Genomic DNA, 5,000 nt, shown 5'->3' with positions numbered 1-5,000 from the left:
ACCGCAATGTAACGCAATTTGCACCGCAATGTAACGCAATTTGCACCGCAATGTAACGCAATTTGCACCGCAATGTAACGCAATTTGCACCGCAATCTACCCCCAAGTTGTGCCTTAACCTAACCCACGTTGTGCCTTAACCTAACCCACGTTGTGCCTTAACCTAACCCACGTTGTGCCTTAACCTAACCCACGTTGTGCCTTAACCTAACCCACGTTGTGCCTTAACCTAACCCACGTTGTGCCTTAACCTAACCCACGTTGTGCCTTAACCTAACCCACGTTGTGCCTTAACCTAACCCACGTTGTGCCTTAACCTAACCCACGTTGTGCCTTAACCTAACCCACGTTGTGCCTTAACCTAACCCAAGTTGTGCCTTAACCTAACCCAAGTTGTGCCTTAACCTAACCCAAGTTGTGCCTTAACCTAACCCAAGTTGTGCCTTAACCTAACCCAAGTTGTGCCTTAACCTAACCCAAGTTGTGCCTTAACCTAACCCAAGTTGTGCCTTAACCTAACCCAAGTTGTGCCTTAACCTAACCCAAGTTGTGCCTTAACCTAACCCAAGTTGTGCCTTAACCTAACCCAAGTTGTGCCTTACCCTGCTCTGTAATTGGCATATGACACGTTACAGTAATGTATTGTCCAACCGCAACCCGCTCAGAATGTTGTGTACACAGCTACGTGTCATCTCCCCATAACAGCTGCATTGCAGTGTGGTACGCCATAGAGACGTGTGGGAGTAATGGACGCAGTGGATGGCGATCAGCATGAGCCGTCTGTTCATGTAGTGGCGCGTGTATGCAGACGTAGTAGTCTCTTCTCACACAATGTGATAGCACGGTGCCCCGCGTTCCACATCTGCGACATGCTACAGAGGCCGGTTGACAGTTGGTCGCGCAGTGGACATCGCATACGTACGGGGGCACCTTCCACGTGCCCTCTAGTCGGGCACATTTTGTTGCGTGGATGTGAGCGGATGTAGTGTGTCTTGACACCTGACAGGCAGGCATGCAATAATAGTTGACTTTGCAAACGGGGATGGACGTGTACGTTTACTGGTGACGTTACGCAAATGAACAACTGGTAACCCGTTGTGGTGCGGTTGTCCTTGCTGGAGGTACATCTGTGAGGGCAACGATCGGTACAGCTACGAAGCGGTCCCCACCATACCAACGAACGTGAATGTGAATCTGGGTGTGAAGCGATACGCGGCTGTGGGTGGGTGGGACTGTCCCCGGCCGGTGAGGGGGGGCCGCCCGGCGTGCTGGCCGCGCGGTGCGTGGGCGCACGCGCTACAGCCGGCTGGTGGGGGCGCCCAGTGGCAGGCGCGCCGGCCGACGGACGCGGCAGGCGGCGCAGCTGCGCGCCGGGGCACCCTGCGCGCGGCGCCGTGCAGCCAAAGTGGGTCCTCGCCGGCCCGGTGCGAAGCGCGGTGGACATCTGCAGTGTGCTGGTCCGATTGAGGACTGTGTGCGTTGAGGATGCGCCGCCGCCCGGCACTCGGCGCCGCGACGCCGTCTGCTGCTCGGTCGCCCCAGCGGTTCTCGCTGGTGGTTTGTATCGCAGTTGTGCAGACGTGTTGGCACGTGCGCTGTGCTGGGAGAGTTCGCTTCGGCACCCACGTGGGGCCTTTGCCCTTCTGTGGCGCTGGCGTTGGAGCTGCCGGTCACCGTAGGTGGCGCGTGTTGTCTCCCGCCGGCAATGCCACGACAGCACGCTCCCGGGCTTCTGTCGGCAGCGGCAAGCTCAGTTGGGAGCACGGGTGGTCGCACCTAAAGCGTCTACTCGCCTAACTCCGGGCGATTGCGCCTCTCTCGAACCCGACCAAGTACTTAGGACGGCGCTGCGCGCCGCCGGGACCTGAGAGGGTTTCGAGGTGTATTGTGCAGGGGAGCTCAGCCTCCTCCTGTTTGCAGAATAATTGAGCGGACGCTTGCGTGTTCGCGCGGGCCTCTGGGACACACTCCCGGGCGGCCGGCTGCTCAGCTCTAGTTGACGCAGCTCCCTGGTTGATCCTGCCAGTAGTCATATGCTTGTCTCAAAGATTAAGCCATGCATGTCTCAGTACAAGCCGCATTAAGGTGAAACCGCGAATGGCTCATTAAATCAGTTATGGTTCCTTAGATCGTACCCACGTTACTTGGATAACTGTGGTAATTCTAGAGCTAATACATGCAAACAGAGTCCCGACCAGAGATGGAAGGGACGCTTTTATTAGATCAAAACCAATCGGTCGGCTCGTCCGGTCCGTTTGCCTTGGTGACTCTGAATAACTTTGGGCTGATCGCACGGTCCTCGTACCGGCGACGCATCTTTCAAATGTCTGCCTTATCAACTGTCGATGGTAGGTTCTGCGCCTACCATGGTTGTAACGGGTAACGGGGAATCAGGGTTCGATTCCGGAGAGGGAGCCTGAGAAACGGCTACCACATCCAAGGAAGGCAGCAGGCGCGCAAATTACCCACTCCCGGCACGGGGAGGTAGTGACGAAAAATAACGATACGGGACTCATCCGAGGCCCCGTAATCGGAATGAGTACACTTTAAATCCTTTAACGAGTATCTATTGGAGGGCAAGTCTGGTGCCAGCAGCCGCGGTAATTCCAGCTCCAATAGCGTATATTAAAGTTGTTGCGGTTAAAAAGCTCGTAGTTGGATTTGTGTCCCACGCTGTTGGTTCACCGCCCGTCGGTGTTTAACTGGCATGTATCGTGGGACGTCCTGCCGGTGGGGCGAGCCGAAGGCGTGCGACCGCCTCGTGCGTGTTCGTGCGTCCCGAGGCGGACCCCGTTGAAATCCTACCAAGGTGCTCTTTATTGAGTGTCTGGGTGGGCCGGCACGTTTACTTTGAACAAATTAGAGTGCTTAAAGCAGGCAAGCCCGCCTGAATACTGTGTGCATGGAATAATGGAATAGGACCTCGGTTCTATTTTGTTGGTTTTCGGAACCCGAGGTAATGATTAATAGGGACAGGCGGGGGCATTCGTATTGCGACGTTAGAGGTGAAATTCTTGGATCGTCGCAAGACGAACAGAAGCGAAAGCATTTGCCAAGTATGTTTTCATTAATCAAGAACGAAAGTTAGAGGTTCGAAGGCGATCAGATACCGCCCTAGTTCTAACCATAAACGATGCCAGCCAGCGATCCGCCGCAGTTCCTCCGATGACTCGGCGGGCAGCCTCCGGGAAACCAAAGCTTTTGGGTTCCGGGGGAAGTATGGTTGCAAAGCTGAAACTTAAAGGAATTGACGGAAGGGCACCACCAGGAGTGGAGCCTGCGGCTTAATTTGACTCAACACGGGAAACCTCACCAGGCCCGGACACCGGAAGGATTGACAGATTGATAGCTCTTTCTTGATTCGGTGGGTGGTGGTGCATGGCCGTTCTTAGTTGGTGGAGCGATTTGTCTGGTTAATTCCGATAACGAACGAGACTCTAGCCTGCTAACTAGTCGCGTGACATCCTTCGTGCTGTCAGCGATTACTTTTCTTCTTAGAGGGACAGGCGGCTTCTAGCCGCACGAGATTGAGCAATAACAGGTCTGTGATGCCCTTAGATGTTCTGGGCCGCACGCGCGCTACACTGAAGGAATCAGCGTGTCTTCCTAGGCCGAAAGGTCGGGGTAACCCGCTGAACCTCCTTCGTGCTAGGGATTGGGGCTTGCAATTGTTCCCCATGAACGAGGAATTCCCAGTAAGCGCGAGTCATAAGCTCGCGTTGATTACGTCCCTGCCCTTTGTACACACCGCCCGTCGCTACTACCGATTGAATGATTTAGTGAGGTCTTCGGACTGGTACGCGGCATCGACTCTGTCGTTGCCGATGCTACCGGAAAGATGACCAAACTTGATCATTTAGAGGAAGTAAAAGTCGTAACAAGGTTTCCGTAGGTGAACCTGCGGAAGGATCATTACCGACTAGACTGCATGTCTTTCGATGTGCGTGTCGTGTCGCGCAACACGCTACCTGTACGGCAGCAGCCGTGCGCCGCGTGCGGAACCACGCGTGCCTCTCAAAACTAACGGACAAAATGTTGTGTGGTACGAGCGCTGAAGCTCTGGAGCGGCTGGCCTGCGGCACCTGGCGCCTGGCGCCGGTTTTGAATGACTTTCGCCCGAGTGCCTGTCCGCTCCGGTGTGGAGCCGTACGACGCCCATCGGCCGTGAGGCCGTTGGACACAGGAACGCTGGAACAGGGGCCGTCAAACGCCTCAGTCCCGCCTATGCAACTGTCTTGAAAGAGACAGTGGAAACTAAATGAAAAAGATCACCCAGGACGGTGGATCACTCGGCTCGTGGGTCGATGAAGAACGCAGCAAATTGCGCGTCGACATGTGAACTGCAGGACACATGAACATCGACGTTTCGAACGCACATTGCGGTCCATGGATTCCGTTCCCGGGCCACGTCTGGCTGAGGGTCGGCTACGTATACTGAAGCGCGCGGCGTTTGTCCCGCTTCGGAGACCTGGGAGTGTCGTGGCCGCCTGTGGGGCCGGCCGCGTCTCCTTAAACGTGCGATGCGCGCCCGTCGCCTGGCGGTTCGCATACCGGTACTTTCTCGGTAGCGTGCACAGCCGGCTGGCGGTGTGGCGTGCGACACCTCGTACAACGACCTCAGAGCAGGCGAGACTACCCGCTGAATTTAAGCATATTACTAAGCGGAGGAAAAGAAACTAACAAGGATTCCCCCAGTAGCGGCGAGCGAACAGGGAAGAGTCCAGCACCGAACCCCGCAGGCTGCCGCCTGTCGTGGCATGTGGTGTTTGGGAGGGTCCACTACCCCGACGCCTCGCGCCGAGCCCAAGTCCAACTTGAATGAGGCCACGGCCCGTAGAGGGTGCCAGGCCCGTAGCGGCCGGTGCGAGCGTCGGCGGGACCTCTCCTTCGAGTCGGGTTGCTTGAGAGTGCAGCTCCAAGTGGGTGGTAAACTCCATCTGAGACTAAATATGACCACGAGACCGATAGCGAACAAGTACCGTGAGGGAAAGTTGAAAAGA

General features: G+C 56.0%; 2 non-coding genes and 1 pseudogene across 2 annotated transcripts; all 3 read left to right on the top strand.

Moving 5' to 3' along the window:
* The first annotated feature begins 2,006 nt into the window (after positions 1–2,006).
* LOC126147151 (small subunit ribosomal RNA) lies at positions 2,007–3,915 on the top strand. Its single transcript, XR_007530027.1, has one exon. It is a non-coding gene; the product is annotated as a small subunit ribosomal RNA (ribosomal RNA).
* A 354-nt stretch (positions 3,916–4,269) lies between these two features.
* Positions 4,270–4,424, top strand: LOC126147134 (5.8S ribosomal RNA). Its single transcript, XR_007530011.1, has one exon. It is a non-coding gene; the product is annotated as a 5.8S ribosomal RNA (ribosomal RNA).
* Positions 4,425–4,612: 188 nt separating this feature from the next.
* Positions 4,613–5,000, top strand: part of LOC126147174 (large subunit ribosomal RNA) — a 5,710-nt pseudogene continuing 5,322 nt past the window's right edge.

Source organism: Schistocerca cancellata, unplaced genomic scaffold, assembly GCF_023864275.1.
Source record: "Schistocerca cancellata isolate TAMUIC-IGC-003103 unplaced genomic scaffold, iqSchCanc2.1 HiC_scaffold_847, whole genome shotgun sequence".
NCBI classification, from domain to species: domain Eukaryota; kingdom Metazoa; phylum Arthropoda; class Insecta; order Orthoptera; family Acrididae; genus Schistocerca; species Schistocerca cancellata.
Note: the sequence above shows the minus strand (reverse complement) of the source record. Positions and strands in the feature narration are given on the sequence as shown.